Here is a 21,768-nt window from a genome sequence, read left to right on the forward strand (position 1 = left end):
TTGGTGGCAAATCAATATGGCATTGTTGTTCAGGGAACTCCTAAAAAGGGAGATTAGTGTAAGGCTATTGTGAATGCTCTGGCTGAGCAGGGTATTTTGGTGGGGAAAGAAGTGGTTTTGGCTGTGCAGATTATGATAAACCTATGTCGATGGAACTCTTTCCATCAACAAACCTTATAGTAAATCAGGGGTCTCAAACTCAGATCCTCGAGGGCCGGTATCCTGCATGTTTTAGTTGTTTCCCTCTTCCAGCACACCTGACGGTCGTTATCAGGCTTCTGCAGAGCTTGATGGTAGGCTTATCATTTGAATCAGGTGTGTTGGAAGAGGGAAACATCTAAAACATGCAGGATAGTGGCCCTCGAGGACTGGAGTTTGAGACCCCTGTAGTAAATAATCTGTCCATTTTAACACACCTGAAACAAAAATCACATCCCCACAGGGATGATGATGATGCAAGACATTGAATCTATCTTACATCATCTATACCCCTCCAGGCCAAAACATACCTCGCATGACAAATATTTTATCTTTTTGTAAAAAAAACAAAACAAAACAAAAAAAAAAAACGAGTAAATATACTGTGCAAATACAATAAAATCATCTTTAAACAAGAGGGGTATATTCTGGCCTGGAGGGGTATAGTCTGGACTGGACGGGGGGAATAGTCTGGCCTGGACTGGTATAGTCTAGACTTTGGCCTGTAGGGGTATACTCTGGACTGGGGGTATACTTTGGCCTGTAGGGGTATATTCTGGACTGGGGGTATACTTTGGCCTCTAGGGGTATGTTCTGGACGGGGGGTATACTTTGGCCTGTAGGGGTATATTCTGGACGGGGGGTATACTTTGGCTTCTAGGGGTATATTCTGGACGGGAGGTATACTTCGGCCAGTAGGGGTATATTCTGGACTGAGGGTATACTTTGGTCTGTAGGGGTATATTCTGGACGGGGGGTATTCTTTGGCCTCTAGGGGTATATTCTGGATGGGGGGTATACTTCGGCCAGTAGGGGTATATTCTGGAGTGGGGGTATACTTCGGCCTCTAGGAGCATATTCTGGACTGAGGGTATACTTTGGCCTGTGGGGGTATATTCTGGACTGGGGGTATACTTTGGCCTGTAGGGGTATATTCTGGACGGGGGGGTATACTTTGGCCTGTAGGAGTATACTCTAGACTGGGGGTATACTTTGGCCTCTAGGGATATATTCTGGACCGGGGGTATACTTTGGCCTGTAGGGGTATACTCTGGACTGGGGGTATACTTAAGTATTTAGTATTTAGTTACAGGACAGTGTGTATTGACATTAGCTACAAAGAACAAGATGCGTGCACCAGTTTTAGCAGAGAAGCTAATTTCCAGCTGTTGTCCCTTTGTTTGTTGACTTTGGTTCTATTAGTTCCTGTTAATAGTTTTGCCGCTGCGTTTTGAACCAGTTGAAAACTTTTTCGAGAACTTTTAGAACATGCCGCGAGTAGGGAGTTACAGTAATCTAGCCTAGATGTAAGAAACACATGGATCAATTTTTCAGCATCATTTTTAGACAGGATATTTCTAATTGTGGCTATGTTACACAGGTGGAAGCTGTTCTGCAGACTTGGTTAATATGCACTTTAAATGATCGCTCTTGGTCAAATAAAACTCCTAGGTTTTCAACTGTAGCACTGGAGACTACACTCACGTTGTCCAGAGTGACTATCTGGTCAGTTAAGTGGCGATGCTAATTATTTGAGGACCCGGACTTGAAACATGTATTTGTTTTGCTAAGTTCACCCTATAAATATTTTTAACAGACTTTTTTTGCTACTTCAGTACTTTTAGCACCAGGGTCTTACATTTTCTGTGTAACTTCCTGCTCCAAATTCAACCAAAAATATGATTAGTGATTTTACATTTTTGCTAGCAGGGTAGGGCAACACTTCCTGGGATGGTTGGGACCATGTCATAGACTCAATCAGAACAAAACATAGTGACACTTGCAAAGCCAGCAGGTTAACCTTAGTACTCTGCCTCCTCCTCAACATTTAAAGGATATTAAAACAGCATTTCTCACACACACAAATAAGGAGAAAATGTTTGTTTCAGGTGTGTCTCAGCAGTGGGCTCTCGCAGTATCTCTCAGTATAGATTCAAATGAGCTGGAAAATAAAATAAATAATAACTACACTAAAATAATAGTTAATTTCAAAAATGTGATATTCTATTTCATTCAGACCTTTTTAATCTTCACTTGCTGACAAGATGTTCTCAAGCCTTCATGACCACTTAGGAGACAGGAAAGAAAGTTTCATATCACTGGTGAAGCGTGCAGTGCATCGTCAACTACCAGTAGTCACTTTTACACAGAGATCCTGGAAAAAAGGTGAGATGATGAGCCCACCTTTATTCCACCAGCCACGGCATCCCTGGCACACCTGGCATGGCTGCCATAGAATCCATGCCAGTGCCTTCATATGCGCCCGTCTCAGGTACAGGGGTCGCTGTCATCAAAACGTCACACCTTGGTTGTGGAATGAGAGGTGTTCTTTTTACGTAGAGTTTCGGAATCATGATCACCTTTATCATGGCTCTGTTACTACCTCCAGAGGTGTTACAAACCGTGGTGTAGTGGTCCTTCAAGAAGTGGGTATATTCTCAGTTTTTGAGTAGTCCAGACAAAACGGCCTGTTTTAGGAACAGTGACATGTAAGACTACTTTATTTAGTTTACCCAAAAATCCATCAGTAGTATTTGCTCCCTATTATAAAATTATCGTGACTTAATCATGAGCAGTTTGCAGGTGTTACTGGTCACACAAGCAGCTGCATGAATGTAAATGTATTCGCCATGAGGCAAACATAAGATAACATTAGCCTTTCATAACGTTAGCCTTTCATAACGTTAGCCTACTCACATAGTTTAACTATTGGCGACAGAATCTCTCCTCGAAATGTGCAGTCATATGGCCGGTAGTTCAACAGTAAGTCATTTGGAAACCACCTTAAAACTTACCTCAGAATTATGAATTCCATGACAGTAGGTTCTCTCAATGTGTCACTCATTTGAAAGATGTTTTTCTGCCTTTCTCATTTGCATTTCTTATAATTGCGCATCTTTCAACGAGACGTGCAGTGACCTATCAATCAACTGGGGTGGCACTGGTACCTGAGGTGTCCAATCAGGTTCCAGAGGTGGCCAGCGCTAGTTAGCAATATTTTCCTTTGCATGACACGCCCTACTCTGCCTCTGATTGGCTCATCAGTCCCCATGCCTAAAGTTAAACAATACAATCAGTGAAGGCACCGAATACTAGCCAATTAGAGGCAGACTAGGGCGGGTCATGACTTCACCATCCTAGGAGGAAAAACGAGCAATTTGATGCGCATCGAGGGGATTTAGAAGTGGGTATACGTAATGCTGACCGTAAAATAAGAAGGTATACGCCGTATATGGGCGTATACCCTGGACTACACCACTGGTTACAAAGCCTTGATAAAGATGGGACCAAATGATCCCACCATTTCGTTTACACAGATGTCGTTCTGGAATAAAAGTGAAATATTCCGGTAACAGAAGTGCTGTGTAAAAGGGGCTACTGACTGTTAATGTCAGACAGCTTCAAAGTCACAGAAGTGCTTTTTGTCTCACTTCTCTCTTGACCCATCCATTTTCACTATTGTCTTCTACAGTTTTTTTACCCTATTGTGGTTGCCCTCTACAGAGACGCAAACTTTTGTATGATGATATTTATATCTTCCCCTTTACACAAAATAAATCCTTACCAGTCCACTCAAGCACACCTGACACAGCATATATTCCTAAATGTATGTAAGAAGCACCAGGCAATTTGCAAGTTGATGACTCTTGAAATCCTGCAGGGTGGTGTCAGTAAACTCATTATAGCACTCATCTGTAGCAAGCCAGCTGGTCAATGATGATTTACTGTATACCAACAGCACCAAAGAGAGGGGGCAACAAAGGTTTAGACAGGAACTTTCTTTCTGGGGGCAGAGTTTTACACACTGTTTTTAAGAGTCAAGACTGCTGTTCTGCTTCAACTTGGAACTTTGTGATTCTGAATATTTTGGAGTCTATACCCAGCAGAGGAATTTCAATTGGGTACATACAACAAATATACTGGGTCTCCATATGAGACAATGAAAGGTTGTTATTCCCACATTTCAGATTATGCTGCTTCTATGAAACTGGTCCCTAAAAACAGGACATGGAGGCTAAAAGTTCAAACCACATGTAGACTAGTGCTATGAAGCAAGTTTGGAAGCACTTTGGGTCTATTTCAACAATAAATATTTACTGACATAAAAGAGAATTTATTTTTCAGATTTAACACATTTTTATTTGACATACACAAATCCGCATGTAACACGGACACCAGGTTTCTATAATGAACTCCCTTGTCTTTTTCTTTCAGATTTTTTACCCAATACCCAGACTATTACCCAAGGCAAATCCACAGACAATTCAGTGATATCTCAATATTCCAGCGCTGCAAGGATTATTCTGCATGCAACGATTACCCCGATTTAACCAAGGCAAAAAGGACACGAAAAGTACATGCTACTATTTTTTTAAATGTTTTTTTATTCTCTCACAAGTACATTTTGAGAATTGAAGTAATTCTACAAGGTAGAGCGTATCACAAAAATGGCCACTGTTGCAAAATCACTCACAATTTATACAGTATGTATTTAAATGGGCAGGTTCCGCATGTAAGGCGAGTGGACACGATGGGTTACTGTTGTGGTCTCCAAACAATAAGAAAGTAAATTGGCTCAAAGGGAAAGGAGACCCCAACATAAAGAAAGGACACCATAGAAATTAAATTACTTTAAGGATTTAATTAATCAAATTAAACAAAAGTAACCCAGTTACTTAATAATGAAATCATTTACGAAAATAACAAACTCAAAAGGCAATACATTCCAAAAATGAACTCAACGAACCAAAAGGACCTGGAGGTGCCGGCAAAAATAAATAAAATGGAGGGGGAAGTCAGGCCACCCCCTATAGGGACGTAGAAGCTGCTCCCCCTCCCTAACTGAAAAGAACTTACCCAACTAAATCTAAAAATGAAAACTTTGACCACCGGCCACCCCAAGGCCAAACTAAAAGAAATTAGCATAAATGTTAACTAAAAAGAAAGAAGGCTCCCTAGCCTAAGGCTTCAGCTGGGATTGGATGGGTTTGCTGGGTCTGGGTCTGCTGAGGTGTTCATCTAACTGCCTTTTCTAGCTGGCTGACAATCAGGGTAGCTGGTTCAGCTGATCATCTGCAGGTGTTTCGCCAGATTGAAAGAGCCACAAACAGGGTTACACAGTAAATGATGTCATGACCCCACGCAACAGTTACACGCGAAACCTGGAATGAGACTGAGATTCATGAAAAACCTTCATGTCTGGATTAGAAAAACCACTAGGATCGTCAAATTTAACACAGTGTCTTTATTTATAGAGGTATATAAGACCATTTCAAACCATATGTTCCAGATCAAATGCACTGACACCTAGGTAGCTTTTCATGTCCCAGTTTTGGTCCTATTTTTGGCCCCAATATTTTATTAAAAATGTATTAATTTTGGGATGGCTCAGAGCAAGAGTATAATTTTTTTTTGCATTTGTCTGAGGTCATCAGTAGGTGCATCCTGGGGGAAATATGTCCAAACTTCTCTTTTATTATTGGGTCTAAAAAAGTTGGCAACGTGCCAGGTACCAAAATATCCCCAGTATCATGGAAAATCCATTATGTTTTAGGATTTTTCACATAAAATTCTTGCCGAGCTTAGCTTTTATGCAAGTGTTTCATCTTTACCACCCTCGACACTTTTATGTTTTCAAGCCACATGTGAACCATCTGCTTTGAAAGTGCACTTTGTCCATCAGTTTGTTCTGTTTGTCATTCAACATCCATATCATGTCCTATTTAAAGCACGTGTGCCTCCATTTCCCCTTATGGGTCTATTAATCTGCTTCACTCTGCTCGGAAAATAAAGATATACATGCACAGTGTGTGCACGCTGTCTTCATTATCACGTCTGGAAACTTCAGTATGACTTCTGACTCCCGACCAATGTTACCTTCGGTGCAGTTCATTTGAAGTACAGCGGGAAGTGAGAGTGATAGCACGGCACTGGGGACCGTTGCAGCTGGCTGACACTGTATGCTACCTGACAGTAAAGCAGAAAACAAGGGAAGGTCAGTGAGACTGAAGGAAAACAGATGACAAAAAAGGACGAACAAATGCATTAATGTGCTGCAAAACTCCAACTCACTTGGGCTGAGCATTGTTTCTTTTTTTTTTCTTTGTCTTCTTTGTTTTAACCTGTCCTGTTCAGCAGTTTGTCCTCCAGTATAAGTGTACTGGGTGCCACGAGTCACTTGACAGTTTTAATCTAAGAGGGTTTTGAACCTTTGGATGAGCTCCTCCTATTGGTTGGATTTAATTATTTTATTACTGTACTGATGTTACCTGATGGGAGAAGAGGACGAGGTTATACAAGAACAAATACTGATACAAACCTTGAAACAGAAACAAACAGGCAACAATAAAACAGTAACAATAACAATAGAACATCAGTGAATTGAAGAACAGAATAGTCCGATATCAAAATAACTGGCAGCAAACAACAAATGAAAAAATAAAAGAAGGAAAAACAGCTATGCGTGGATATGTGTGTGGGAAGTCATAACCGCACCCACCCATCATCAGCAGCAGTGCGACAGGGACAGCCTGGAGGGCACAGGGTACCACTGACCCACAGACCTGAAAGAACCCAGAACCACACCCCATGGACAGAACCAGGACCATGACCACCAAGCCGCTATGAGATCCCAACACCTGTACCGCCCCATCTAGAAGAGAGGGTCCCCCAGGCCAGTCCCCCTCCCTCTTACAGGAGGGCAGCACCCCCGTACAGCATCCACCCACCCCACCCAAAACCCAGCGATCAGCCCCCTCACCATAGGCACCATAGGGTAAGGACATCAAGGACAAGGACATCCCCATTCCCACTATCTGCACAGGCTCATGGGACTGTCTCCAGAAGCCACCAGCAGGTGAAACCACCACCCCCACCCCCACCCCCCATGCTCATGGGCAAGCAGATCCTCATGGGTACGGGTCCAGCAGAAGCAAAAATAACCCCTATCGGTGCCAAAAAACCCAAGGCCACACCCGACAGCATTGTCTCTTTTGCTTTCCAATTACACAGTAAAATCACCAGTGTTTATATAACACTTAAAGAGTTAATTTTAACACTAAAAACAGTGTTTAACACTACCTCAGTGAACATATGGTACCTATCTACAAAGTGTAAAATTTACACTGAACATAGAGTTACATTCCCAGAGTCAACTTTACTCTAGTAAGAGTTAATATTTTACATTACACTACACTAATTAGTGTCAATCAAGTTTTACACTATGTGAGAAGTAACACCCATAGTGTTATTCACATTCAACACTGAAGAGTTAAGTGTTAAGAAATAACTTTTCCAGTGTTAAACCTACTTAACACTACATGTTGATAAATAAATGATTCCAAAGAGTGTTGATTTTTAACTGCCTCCTAACAGTGCTGAATATGATGGACAATAGTCCCAGTGTCTGCAGTGGCCAAAAAAAAGATACTATTATTTCTGTACCCAATTTATTCCAAGTAAAAATGAAATATTGCAATTAAAATTAAACATAAAATGACATGTACAATGAAAGCCGCTGACCTGATATCACGTTATCCATTTGAAATTCTCTATTTGAAAACACATACCCCACAGTGACAACGATGACGTAACTTTATTCTTGCACACAAATTTTGCTTGGATGAAATAACAAAAGCAATAGTTTATTTACAAAAACTTAAAAACCCAGTTTTTCGATGCAAGGAAGATGGCGATGCCAGAGTCCAACTTCTCACTCAGTTTGAGCATGGAGGTTGGTGGGCGGGGCTTTTCAGAGTCATTATTTTTCAACACTGAACACTATCTTGCTCTTATGGGTGTTGAATTAACTTTGAGAGAGTCAGTTTACTTTAACACTTAATATATGACACTGACAGTGTAAAACCTCTGGTAACTCCAATTATTTTCACCAGCACTGGAAGTTATCTTGTTAAATTTTACTCTGTCTATTGTTGGAATAACTCCGAAAGAATTAAAATACTTTGACACTGCATTTTTTACACTGGCAAATTTATTGTGTACTGATTTGTAAGAAGACTATGCATGGGGTATTTTTGGGGGGGTTTGAAAACTATAGGTCAACTTTTAACCCTTTCATGCATAGTGGTCACTCCAGTGGACAGCTATTCTACATCTGTTCTCTTGTATATTCATGAGTTTTGTTGTTTTAGTTCCATATCAGCCAACACAGTGGACTCTTATGCATCATCCCATACACTGTAATTCATACAATTACTGTAACGTTGCTGTTCTTGATAAACCTGATCTGCAGTAACATGTTTTAGTGTAAATTAATTGCTAATTGTTATTAGACTGTAATTAACTGTTTTCTGAAACAAAAAGGTTATGTTGGTTTTTTTTTGCATGTCTTCCTGAGACCCAGTAATGCATTTTGTCCTCTGTAGGGGACAACAGTCTGACAGTTTAACTTAAGAAATACTGTCCATTACAAAGGACATTCCATTAAAAAATCAGTCAATAAATAAAAATAATTTTAAAAATGTATCTGAAAAAACTGTAGCATTATGCAGTTTCCAATCAAGACACATTTTTAATGTAAAAAAGCTAAAATTGGCAATTTCCTGGGTGTCAGGAGGATATTATCTCCATAAAGTGAGTAATAACTAGTATTTGAGTAGGATAAAATGTGAGAAAACATCAGATTAGCGGCATTAAAAATGTTTTTTTTTTCATAGTTTTCACACAGTTTATCACTTTCTGATGATGGGTTTTAAATACATGTTTCTTTGCTTCAAAAATTAAATGAATGGTATCCAGTTGAGTGGACATTTTTGTAACTCCCGGAAAAAGAGGTTCATAAAAAAAAAAAAAAAAATTCAATTGCATTGCTTTTCTCATGCCTAAAGAAGAATAAAAACACTCAAGAAAAAAATATTGACTAAGATTCTCATAATTCATGCATGAAAGGGTTAAACTCTGGCTGTAAATATCAAAAAGGCTGTAATAGTTGTAAAAGGTAGAGTTGTGAACTTAGTTGTGAACATAAGAGGAAAATGATAGTTAGTGCCATGTAGTTATTTGCTGTTATGCTGCATTTCCACTACATGGAGCTCAACTCGGTTCGGCTCGACTCAACTCGGGTACCAAGTACTATTCCTGAAGACTGTTTCCATGACAGGATACTACCAACTTTACAGTACCTGGACGTCATAGCGATGTTAGTTACTTTCATGTCATTTGCTCAGAGAGTCACTGATAAAGTCGCTCGTTGCATGTTGTCTCATCAAGCTCAAGCTGAATTTTAACGCTGGCCACCAAAGACTGAATCTCCTCGACCGACCATGGTGTAGTTTTACAGGCTGTCATCATGTGGATTAACCTACTGCTGTATTTACTGTCAACTTCTGCATCTGTTTCTTGTAAAACGGCGGGTCAAGGAGACAACTGTCTGACCAATCAGTGGTCTGCAGTGTTTACATGTCACATTTTAGTATCTGTTTCCCAGTCTTGGAACCTCGGCAGAGGTGATCCCAAAAAATTAGTACCAGGTACCAGATTCCAGGTCCTTTTTCATAATGGAAATGCAAAAAGGCCGAGTGGAGTCGAGTCGAGCCGGTATCCTGTCGAGCCACCCTACCTGTCGAGTTGAGCTACCTAGCGCTACTTAGCATGCGCACGTCCTAAGCGTTTGCACAGTTTAAATGCCCATAGATTTGTGCTAACCCAGGCAGAAGTGAGTCATATTTTGTATGTATATTTCTTTTATTGTGCCTTTTTAGCAGTAAGCATGGACGCAATTATGTGCACAAAAGATAGACGTAGAATATTGACGTGAGATGATAATAGCGTAAGGAAGTTCTCATTGTATTATATAGGGTTAAGTGCGTGGGTCAGGTGGGTGTTAATGGCATTTAGATTATTGTTTAAGTTAGTTCAACAGACGCCAATAATGGTAGCCTACCATTTAACTGACTAAATCCATGTTAACAATTCCTGTTAGCAATTACATGTGCACGAAGGATAGACGTAGAATATTGAAGTGAGATGATAATAACGTAAATAATGGTGTTTCTATAGTAGGAGCTTTATTTGATAGAAGTTATAAGTGTGTCGAAATGAGCTTCCTCTACCCATATTCAGATGAATAAGTAAATAATGATGTTTTTCTACAGTCGAAGCATTATTTCATTTTCAGATAGGTGTGTCAAAACATAAGGTAGCATGTTTTGACAGGGTAGCGTCAATCGATAGACGTCGCTGTCGATATAAGCTACTGGTAGCTTATTTCGACGGAGCAGCTCAACTCAACAGAACACTGGTACCAGGTAGTGGAAACGTGGCATTAGATTCAGTTGATACTGCTTCTGTAGGTCAGTTTTTCTTAGTTTAACTCCACAACGTGCGACATGTAAATTGTTAAATCTCAACTGCATCCGTCTTTATCCAGGTTTTTTGCGACAGAAGGAGGAAACAGAGATGAAAAATGGGGAAGCAATTTACATGCTGTAAAGGCTGTGTGATTTACTGTAATGTGTGTGTGTGCACAGACTCACACACACATTTACCAACTGTATAAAAGAGAAACACTTGAAAAAGATTTACGCACACATAGACATTTATCATACATGGCAGCACTGTATTGTGTATGTTTCTGCACGCTCTGTGACCCACTTGAAAGAAGATCTCTTCTGTTTCTAGTGGCACTAACTCACCCTTTCCTGGTCTTTTGTTTCCTTTTTCTTCTTTTTTTTTTATTTATTTATTTAACATTTATTTAAACAGCTATGTCAATTGATAACCAGTTTTCATTTACAGTGATGATCTGCAGCACAAAAGCAGAGCAAACAAACAATAATAAAAAAAACGATTCATCCACAGCTTTGGTAACAACACAAATGGCAGTGGGGTAAGTTATATCCAGTTTAAGGAGGTTATTTTTATTTGGATGTTTTAATCTTCCATCTCCATGTCTACCATAAGTTAGAGAAAAACTCCATTCATCAATTCATCCTTATTAATGTTGGCTGTTTTTGTAAAATTTGTGTTATAATCTGTTTTGTGCAAGGAGTCAGTTGTGTTTTTGACATAGTTACTCCTTGTCTCTCATATATTTATTTGTACCCAGTGCTTAATTTGTAAAGTGTGTGGTGGCGAAACTCAGAGGAGGGGTGGATCAGGTGACTCAAAACAGGGGTGGAGGTAATGGTAAAGGTAAAAAGCTTAACGTAGCTTATTGTCTGAAAACTGCGACCAATCATGACAAAATTTTGTGTGGACATCTCTAGTCACGCTCATTTTCACCTCTCCTAAAATCAAAATGAAAACCCCACGATTATGGATGCTATATCATTAAAAGTTTTCCTCTCCAGTTGCATATTAATAGAAAAAAAAAAAAGAATATATCTATATTCAAGTGAATGAGTGGACTGAAACACACGGTGCTGAAAGGAAAGTGTTTTATTAACAGAAAAATAAACATGAAGAAACATCACCAAATAATACGTGGGCATCTGTAATGCTGGGACAGGCTCCAGCACCTCTGCGACCCTCTGGAGGATAAAGCAGTTCAGAAGACGAATAAATGCATGAATGAATGAATGAGTGAATTTAAAAAAGCATACTCTAATATTAAACAATATTTTTTTAATTATTATTATTGTTTGTACCTATGGAGAGGAAGAGGCTTAACGTGGACAGCATCCATAATGTTGGGGTTTTTGTTTTGCAGAGGTGAAAGTGGACATGATTAGTAGTGGTGCGCGATACTGCATATTTTGGTATCTATCCGATACCAAGTAAATACACGGCCAGTATTGCCGATATCAATACCAAAATGTTTCAATAATTAAGGTGGATGCATTATCAAATTGCTAAATCTCAGTTAATTTTCATGACCAAGTGTTGTGCAATGTTTCCTTTTTTTATTCTTAAATACTTAAAACCAAGGACAGAATTAGGGCAAAGTTAATAAGTAAATAGAAAACATTTTATTATCAAAATAAGTTTTTTTTTTTTTTTTTCAGAAACAATAGAACAGTAATAAAACATTTTTCTCCATACATTGTCATGTCTGGAATTTTTTTCTTAAATTAACAAAGTGCGCCAGAAAACAAATTAAAACAAATAATGTTTTTCAGGTAGTGTTCACAAACAGCAATACAAAAATGAAATTAAATTATTTGTACCTTATAGCCTTTTTACAAATTATTCAGCTTGCTGTTGTCTCATTTTCGGCCTGAAAATACAGTATAACCACATGGCGCTGCTCTTCCATGCTGTTCTTCTGTTCCACGTCTCAGTCTGTGCATGTGTTGTGCGTGTGCTGGTGGGCGGGAGTCATGTGATGGCACGACATCGAAACACAAGAAGGGGGAGGAGAAGCAAAGTGTGTCTTCTCCGCACTAAGACAGAAGCGGTGAGTCCGATGACCTGGCTGTCACCTCTTTGACAGCAATGTGTGCAAGCGAAAAACTGAAACTAAAGTATCGATCTTACCACGCTAGTATCGATCTGATATCGACTTGGTATTAATATTACCGATATTTGGACTGATCTGCCCGCCACTAATGAATAGAGATGTCCAAGCATACTTTGATGATGACTGATCGCCGTTTTTGGACTTTAACCCTTTCATGCATAGTGGTCACTCCAGTGGACAGCTATTCTCCTGTATATTCATAGGTTATGTTGTTTTAGTTCCATATCAGACAACACAGTGGACACTTACGCTTCATCCCATACACTGACATTCATACTGTTACTGTAATTTTGCTGTTCTTGATAAACTTGATCTGCAGTAACATGCTTTAAATCAGTTGCTAATTGTTATTAGACTATAATTAACAGTTTTCTTGATCAAAAAGGGTTTGTTTTTTTTTTTTTTTTTTGCATATTATCTCCATGAAGTTACTAATAACTAGTATTAGAGTATGTTAAAATGTGAGAAAATACCAGATTATTTGCATGAAAAATGTTTTTGTTTCATAGTTTTTCTTCTTCCAACTCCTTTTCGAGTGTAGATGAATGATTTTGGAATTTTTAATTTGCATGTATTCTGTAAATGCTCGAAATAAACCAAAATAATGAATGAATGAATGAACAGTTTTCACACAGTACATGACGTTCTGATGATGGGTTTTAAATACATGTTTCTTTGCCTCAAAAATTAAATGCATGGTGTCCAGTTGAGTGGACGTGTTTGTAACTCCATGAAAAACAGGTTCATAAAAAAAAAAAAAAAAAAAAAATCAGTTGCATTGTTTTTTTTTATGCCTAAAGAGGAATAAAAACACTCAGGAAAACAATCTCGACTAAGGTTTTTATAATCCGTGCATGAAAGGGTTAAGCTACTGTAACGGAGTTAAGGTATGTGATGTAGGATTCCACTTGCCATCGCACACTTTTGTTGTGTTAATTACCTCCGCCAAGGAGGTTATGTTTTTGCCAGGGTTTGTTTGTTTGTTTGTTTGTTTGTCTTTCTGTTTGTTTGTCTGTCCGTTAGTGTGCAACATAACTCAAAAAGTTAAGCACAGATTTGGATGAAATTTTCAGGGTTTGTTGGAAATGGGATAAGGAAGAAATGATTAAATTTTGGTGGTGATCGGGGGTGGGGGGGCCCACGGGGGGGGCCACTGATCAGCCTTGGCGGAGGTCTGCGCTCTCCGAGTGCTTCTAGTTACAATTTTATTTTAGGGACATGAACACCACACCCCTGCAAACTGGGGTCGTACACCCCTGCAAACTGGGGTCGTGCACCCCAGAAGATTGCAGCAGTTTTGCTGTCCTTTTCTCCTGGTGGGTGCATGCATGTTGGTCCTGTCTTTATTTTACATTTTTTAATTTTCTTTATGTCATATTTGAATGAGTGTTATGTACCGTTGTGTTAGTGTCATGATTGGCTTTCTGTGGGTTGAGTATGTTTTTTTTTTTAATTGCAATGTTCTTTATGTATGTTGTGGTATGATTGTGGAGTTAGCTAACTGGGATTTTTTTTAATGTTTTTTATTTTTTTTTAAATTATTTTTAGCCTCAAGACGGACTGCATGATTTTCATGACATATCATTTTTGTGTGTCCCAGGTATGTATTTTATGTACTTTATATTTACATTGTTATTTGATAAAAAGCAGCAGTTTAGCTGTCATTTTCTACTGATTAAACGGAAAAGGAAGAAAAAAAAAAGATTGTGTGGAAAGTCTTTCACAGTGTATATGTACAGCTGCTACACTACGTTAAGCTTTTTTTTACATTAACCGTGTTCTGACTGTTGCTCCCTCTGTGTTTCCCTTAAAGTTTACCTTAAAAAGCATCTCAAGACAAGAGTTTTGTGTAACTCCGATGAGGAATAATGATTACCAAGACAGATAACAATACTGAACTTGTTTTTTTATTTAGGTTATTTATTTTTTTCATAGAGGTGCCGGATCCAATGAAATAGGTTCTGGACTCGACGTTGGAGGTACCGGATCCCGATCTGGCTGGATCCGGCTCAGATCAAGCCCTGTTTGTACCACTTGCCTGAACTGCATCTCTTTTGCCGATATTAAATGTTAAAAAATATTTGTGAATATGTTCAATAGTTTGTTTGCAACAACATGATTTCAGTGACAAAAATTCAGATGGAGGGCAAGAAGTTAATAGGAAAGTAGATGAGTTACATGAATATGTGGGCTGTGCCAGTTTTAGACAGTATTACACAGAACAGCAATACATAAAAGGTACAGCATATGTTGAACGTGACCCTAGTGATATGAAGAAGATCTGTTTTTACTACTATCAAGGCGGTAGAAGCCATTACTACAGATTACATATGACAGCTATAGATTAACTTAGCATCAAACATTCAACCCTAGGGTGCCTAGATATTAACTTTATCATTGCTAACTTAACATTACAGGATAAAGGAGTTTCAAAGGTGACTAACAACGCAGATAAATGTGGATGTCATTGAACTGCTTTCCTGAATATGGATCAAAAAACCCGAGACAGATTTATTCATGTATAAATGTTGTTTAAATTATTCACTTCTAGTGATCAGTCGACTTACAGTGTTCATTTTATCTCTATTCATACCTGAGGCCGATGCTGCTGCACTTTGAAGTCATTTTCTCTTAATAAAAATTTACAGAAAATTAATACACATGGGTAAGCCCCTCTCATGAAGTAGACTGATGCTATGCAAAGCAATGTCAGTCAGTAAGTCAGAAGAGAGAGGACAGTTTTACAGTTTACACAGGCTTCTAGTTAACGATTTTAAGTGTGAATGCCACGTATCTGTGAGTCTGCAAAGCCAGATAATCAGGCTGTAAATATGAGTAACACTGTATTTTAATATTACGTAGGATATAATGAATTTCCTCTTACAACAATGTGTGTTTAGCAATATAATAGTGCACTGAAATATTTCTAAAAAGTACCACTAGAGCAGTTCAAAGTAAATGGACCTGATAAAAACCGAGCATCACATTTACAGCCCAATGAAAGAGTAATAGTTTAGTTGTAATAATTATCTACTGATAGTGACCAATATGGTGAGACTGACCACTAAAATCATTTGACACTGTATTTATGGCTTTTGTGTAAATATTAACCCTTTAAACCCTAATCCTAAAATGGTCCATCTGGACTTTTAGCCTCTGCCAGGGAGGTTATGTTTTCATCGGGGTTTGTCTGTTTGTAAGATAACTCAAAAAAGTCATGGACGGATTTTGATGAAATTTTCAGGAAATGTTGATATTTGCACAAGGAGGAAATCATTAAATTTTGGTGGTGATGGAGGGGGGGGGGGACTGATCTGCCTTTGTGGAGGTCTGCTCTCTCTGAATGCTTTTCTAGTTTTTTCTTATTTTGATTATAAAAAGGTTAGAAAATATACTGTGAGTGAGTTATTTTGCCCATTTTTCCAAAGCACTTAGAACTTTCAAAATCTAGCAGTCATTTCCAATTTACTGCATGTTATAATACTGACAAAATGGCTTCTTCTCCGGATTCTAGTACAGGCATGAGTTAAATTACTGCAATGATCCAATAAAGCCCATAAAGTGCAACATCTCAAGTTTCCGAAAAAAGAGTTACAACCATCCAAACTGTAAATGTGCAGGATGTGTTAGCAATGACACGTCAGGTTTAAAAGAGTTAACTGACTTAAGTGTTAGTGGCATTGCTTTTACCTGTTTTTAAAGGAGTGATATTTTGCTTTTTTTTTTAATGGAATTATGCATTTTAAAACATTTCCCTGTGGTCTACATAAACTGTAAATGCTATGCTTGGGTCTGAATTCTTCATTAATTCAACTCCACAGGTCCATCTTCAACCTTATTTCTGAGTAATGACACCAGAAAGGTCGTTTTGATCGCTGGCCCTTTAAATGCAAATGAGCCACTTCACTCCTTCCCCCAGCCTCCAGGTTGTTGGCTATGCTGCTCTGTCCCATTCAAACAACAACTGAACATTTTAGGTAATCAGCTCAAAATTTGGACATATTTTCAGTATGGACTAGTGATGGGACTTTTGGCTTTTTGAAGGGAGCCGTTCACTGAAAAGAGCTGTTCGAAAGATGGCTCTGTTATGTTTTTTGCATTCTTTTGAAACACCAATGTTTTAATGACTAAATAGGCTACATGTGATGATTGACATTACATTTTAAAGATGTTTAATTGGCGCGGCAGTAAATATTATCTTATTGTAAAAAAGAATAGTTAGTTCAAATGTGTGGGCTAAATACATGACATGAGAGGTGACAGTATACAAATGCTGGAATTTGACCAAAAACATCACGGTACATTATGTGGACTAGTCTGTAGCCTAAAAATAAAGACGAAAATAAAACATTTTCTTATGAAATAACATTTTATTCTCCTCAAAACAAGAACAATAAATGTGTGTAAACATACGGAAAAAATTGCACAAAACACAACAGTGATTAATCACTGCAATTACTTAAATACCTGAACTATAGTGTAAACAGTATGTTCCACAAGTGCAGTCGGGTGCTGAGTTTTCAAATGACGGTGCAAATTATTCGTTGACCCAGACTTGAAAGATATATATTTTTTGCAAATATTGCAAGTTGCGTGCCCATCTTTTCTTTCTGAATAGTGCATCCAAATACTACTCATTTTTCTTTGGCTCATTACTCACAGGTGGTCACTCAGGGTGTATTCACACCTGAAAAGTCCTTTGGTTCGCTTATTTGATTCGGATCAAATGCGGACTTTATTTTTTTCATTTGGGTCGGATCGCATTCGCATTGCAATTTTTGCTAGTGGACCAAAATGCGTGAACAGAAGGACGCATGTAACAAACTGGCATTGGACAGAAAAGTCGGGGGTGGGGTGAACCAGAGACGGCCAGTGTTGATGAAAATAGACGTGGTGCTCCTACATACAGTTATCATTTTCGGAATATCAATTGTTTTTTTATAGACACAAATTTACGAAAATAATGTTAACAATAATGTTAACACTCAAGAAAAGTTCAGTCGGAGTAATTCAATCGTAATATGGGCATCTGACCAAATGTCAGTGACACATTCAATTTCCTCATTGCTCCACGTCTGTCCACAGCTCATAGCTGCTGCTGTTATTAGCTCTGACCACCCGTAAACCTCGGCTACTTCCTGCGGCTACGGTGGCTCGTCAAGCACAGAAAGGCTCAAGATTCCTTGGTTTGGTTCGGTTCGAGGTCGGTTATATTCACACCAGAAGTTAACCGGCCCAGAGTCCGTTTGGAAGCGGACCGAGACCACGTCCACTTGTTTGGTTCGAATCAGAGTTTGCATGTTTGTATTCACACCTAAAAAAAAGTCCAGACTTTCTGGGGAAACAAACTCTGGTCTGGACCAAACGTGGTAGGTGTGAATACACCCTCACTCACTCTCAAACTTTTCTCCGGTTTCGACCAGTCTTCCAGCGCCGCCTCCTCGAGTATGCTGACGTTCACCTCAAGCTTCAAACTGTTGTTTTTTTGCGAACTTCTTGCCATGAGACATGCGCAGTGCACTCTTTTTTTTCTGCTCGAAAATTCTCCTCCTGCCCAATGCTTCCCCAGTGACACTAAATTGACAGGCAATCGGACACTCCCTCCTTAAAAAAAAAAAAAAGAACAGCTCTTTAAAAAGACTCGGTTCCCATCGTTCATTTCAAAGAGCCGTTCAAAAGATTCGATTCGTTCATGAACGTCACATCACTAGTGTGGACTACAACCACTGCTGCTGATAAACAAGTATGTCGTACTCAGAGAAATATTCGTCAGAAGTCTTGACCTTATATGTGCAAATGTCGTAACTTAACTAGCTATAGACTCAACAAATTAAGCAGGAATTAAAGCAGGTTGTAGAAATCCAGTCCATTTTTGCCAAAATGAATATAAAGATAGCGTTGCAGCACCTGAAGGGTTTAAATTCAAACATTATGAACTATTAGGGTCCAAATACACAAATAAATGAACCAAAGACTAATAAAAGTGGGTTTAGCAAAATATGGCACCTTTCAAGTCTACATTTTTATACAGGTTTCCGAGCAGCTCTCACATCTTGTTTTTTTTTTTTTCCATTTCCCGTCCTGAATAACTGTTAGTATTCAGGGGAAAGCTCCTCACAGTTTCTTGAATTGATTGACTAGAGCAGGGGTGTGGAAACATATGGTCTTTGGGCTAACCAAAGGGTCTAGTCCGGCCCGTGACATGAATTTGCAAAATGTTGAATTTATACTGATTGTATTAACAGTCAAGGGCATTGTTTAATAGGTCATTATGGTATTATTTTACTGGTTGAGATTAAATCGGGCTGTATTTGGAACTTAAATGAAGTAAATGAGTTTGACATCCCTGGAGTAGAACAATACTAAACAATTCAAACCAGAGCATTTTTTTTAATGTATTCAAACGTTTATTCAGAACAAGCTTATAAGATATTATACATGACATCAATTGTACAACGTACACTGTTCTGTTTTTTTAAGAAGAAAAAAAGGGTATCAATAATGATCATTAAAATGAAGAAAGAGAAAAATAAAAGAATAGTATAAATAAATTAAATAAGTATGTAAAAAATGGACAGTATTAATTTTATTAATATGCCTGTACACTTAGCCAACCACAATTTCAGGAAACAAGACAAAAAAAAAAATGGATGCTTAAGTACATATACACATAAAGCAGCATTCATCAATAATGATCATTAAAATAAAGAGAAAAAAAAAAAAAAGAATAGTATAAGTAAATTAAATAAGTATGTAAAAAATGGACAGTATTAATTTTATTAATACGCCTGTACACTTAGCCAACCACAATTTCAGGAAAGAAGACAAAAAAAAAAAAGGTTGCTTAAGTACATATACACATAAAGCAGCATTCATAATCATAATAACAAGAAACAAGAAGAAAGAAAAAAAAAAAGAGCCTAACAGTGCACATGTACAGTTAGTATTAGGATATTCAAGTACAAAAGGCTAAACCAGAGCATTTTAACCATGCTAAGTTGATAATCACACCCTGCCTTCCATCTGTTGTGATGTGATGTCACCTGCAAACGACTTTTCTTACCCCCTTTTCTGTTGCGTAACGTCCCTTCAATACATTTTTTTCAACACCCCTACAATCTGTCCATATCCTCACTTGTTCACACCCTCTTCTTCTCTTTGCTAAAGCTAACTCAATTATAACCTGATCCTTTGAGTCTGCAGTCCCTTCCTCCCATCCAAACTAAGTCTTCCTGCTGTGTTTCTTGGCTGCATTCATGTCTTTTTTCAATTGGGAACACAGACGATAACACACTGAGCCCAACACCCATCCCTATCCAAACACAAAAACACACACTCTTACCTTGTTCTCCACTAGATCCTTTTGTTTTCCATGTATCCTTCTTTGCTGTGTCCTAAGTATGCCAAAGCTACACTACAAATCCACTATCTACCGATCCTGCCCATCCTCTGTGTGTTACCTTCATCATACACTATGCTGCTGTCTTCTCACAGTTGGCCTGTTTTTCTCGTCTTAGACACTGTAACAAGAGACTGATGATTCATGGACTGAACATTTCTGTGCTGATACTATGAAATTCTTCTCAGAAATGTAACCAACTCCTGTATCTCTTCCTACTCTTCCTGTATTTTTTGGATCTTTGTTCTCTCTAACATGTCCTCTATCACCCTCTGCAATGCCCTCATCCTTCCCTGGGGATTAAAATGAAACAATTAAAATGCCATCAGAGTGAAAGGTTCCTACACATACACATAGAAATGGAAGCAATGGCAGTTCAACTCAAAAGTATTATCACTAATATTTAGATACTGGGGCAAGGATGCCATCTGCTGGATAATTACTGAAGTTTCTACTTATAGTTCTCTGCAGCTGCTAATACATATTTGTGAAGACAGTGTTTATTTTCTCAAAAATGTATATACATGTAGTACACTACCAGTCAAAAGTTTGGACTCACCTGTTTTTTCTTTATTTTCATGACTATTTTCACTGTAGATTCTCACTGAAGGCATCAAAACTATGAATGAAGACATATGGAACTAGAAAAGCACTCGGAGAGCACATTCTGTACCTCCGCCAAGGCAGATCAGTGGGCCCCCGTGGCCCCCCCACCTCCCCCACCCCCGATCACCACCAAAATTTAATCATTTCTTCCTTGTGCCAGTATCAACATTTCCTGAAAATTGCATGAAAATCCGTCTTTAACTTTTTGAGTTATCTTGCTAACAAATAAATAAACAAACAAACACGCACGCATGCACACAAACACACAAAGCAAAGTGATCACAATACCTCCTGGCAGAGGTAAATATATAATAATAATAACAGTAATAATAATAATAATAATAATAATAATAATAATACCAGTAGTCTAATTTGCAAGTATTGTTGTGGCAGCGGTAGTGACGGAGGCAGCCACAATACGAGTTAAATAATTAATGTGTTTGCATCAGTTACTATCCGTGTGTGTGTGTGTGTGTGTGTGGGGGGGGGGTTCTAATGTTCTAAAATACATGTTCCTTTCACATTACATGTGTTTTTCTTGTATTTTTTAAATATACTTCTTGCACTTTATTTATTTATTTAGTGCCGCTTACAGGTAAGGAACCAAATATGGTAACATCATTGACTTTGATTTTCTACATACTAAAACATTTTGAAAAAAATCACAAAAGTAATAAGAAAAGCACTCGGACAGTGCAAACCTCCACCAAGGCAGATCAGTTGACCCCCGTGCCCCCCCACCCCCGATCACCACCAAAATTTAATCATTTCTTCCTTGTGCCAGTATCAACATTTGCTGAAAATTTCCTGAAAATCCATCCATAACTTTTTGAGTTATCTTGCTAGCAAACAAACAAACAAACATACACGCACACAAAGCAAAGCGATCACAATACCTCCTGGCGGAGGTAACTAGAAAAGCACTCGGAGAGCACAGGCCTCTGCCAAGGCAGATCAGTGCCCCCCCCCCCCACACACACACACACACACACCAAAATGTAATCATTTGTTTCTTGTGCCAGTGTCAATATTTCCTGAAAATTTCATCAAAATCAGTCCATAGCTTTTTGAGTTACCTTGCTAACAGACAAACAAACAAACACCGATGAAAACATAACCTCCAGCGGTACACTTGGCAGAGGTAATT

General features: G+C 38.5%; 1 long non-coding RNA gene across 1 annotated transcript; it reads left to right on the top strand.

The window, feature by feature from the left end:
- Positions 1 to 1,422: 1,422 nt before the first annotated feature.
- On the top strand, positions 1,423 to 18,671 carry LOC115429261 (uncharacterized). The gene is made up of 3 exons (XR_003936753.1): positions 1,423 to 1,713; positions 6,110 to 6,114; positions 18,660 to 18,671. It is a non-coding gene; the product is annotated as an uncharacterized LOC115429261 (long non-coding RNA).
- Positions 18,672 to 21,768: the final 3,097 nt, after the last annotated feature.

Source organism: Sphaeramia orbicularis, chromosome 1 (assembly GCF_902148855.1).
Source record: "Sphaeramia orbicularis chromosome 1, fSphaOr1.1, whole genome shotgun sequence".
Lineage (NCBI taxonomy): Eukaryota > Metazoa > Chordata > Actinopteri > Kurtiformes > Apogonidae > Sphaeramia > Sphaeramia orbicularis.